Below are 471 nucleotides of genomic sequence, written 5' to 3' on the forward strand. Positions count from 1 at the left end.
TATCTTTCCTTCCGTTAAGACAAGATGTGATTTGAGGCAGATTTAGCTACTGTTTCTAGCAAACCGGATGATCATGGAAACCTCCCGTCCCCTCATCAATTTGTTGTCGTGGAGAAGTCATCGGGTTCACAAGTAGCAACAATAAGAGTGGATCTCTTTAGTGTAACACATCAAGTTGAACTTTGACCTCTGGACCTTCTCTCAAAGACGCTGTCACCATTAATGACCTCTCTCCTCCTCCTCATCCCTCTTCGTATTCCTCTTTCTCTTCTTCACTCCCACTGTTTACCCCGCCCTTCTCTTCCTACTCGCTCATTACCCCCCCCCCTCTCTATATATATGGATCAAAACAGTTGATTCAAATTCGTTGGTACTCTTGAGTTTCAAGCGTGATGCCAGTCGTCAACCATTTTGAATTTGAATGACAGAAGTTGATTGTTATTACAGTAAGGTGGGCTGTGATTGGTCGAG

This window comes from Octopus bimaculoides, chromosome 18 (genome assembly GCF_001194135.2).
Source record: "Octopus bimaculoides isolate UCB-OBI-ISO-001 chromosome 18, ASM119413v2, whole genome shotgun sequence".
NCBI lineage: Eukaryota > Metazoa > Mollusca > Cephalopoda > Octopoda > Octopodidae > Octopus > Octopus bimaculoides.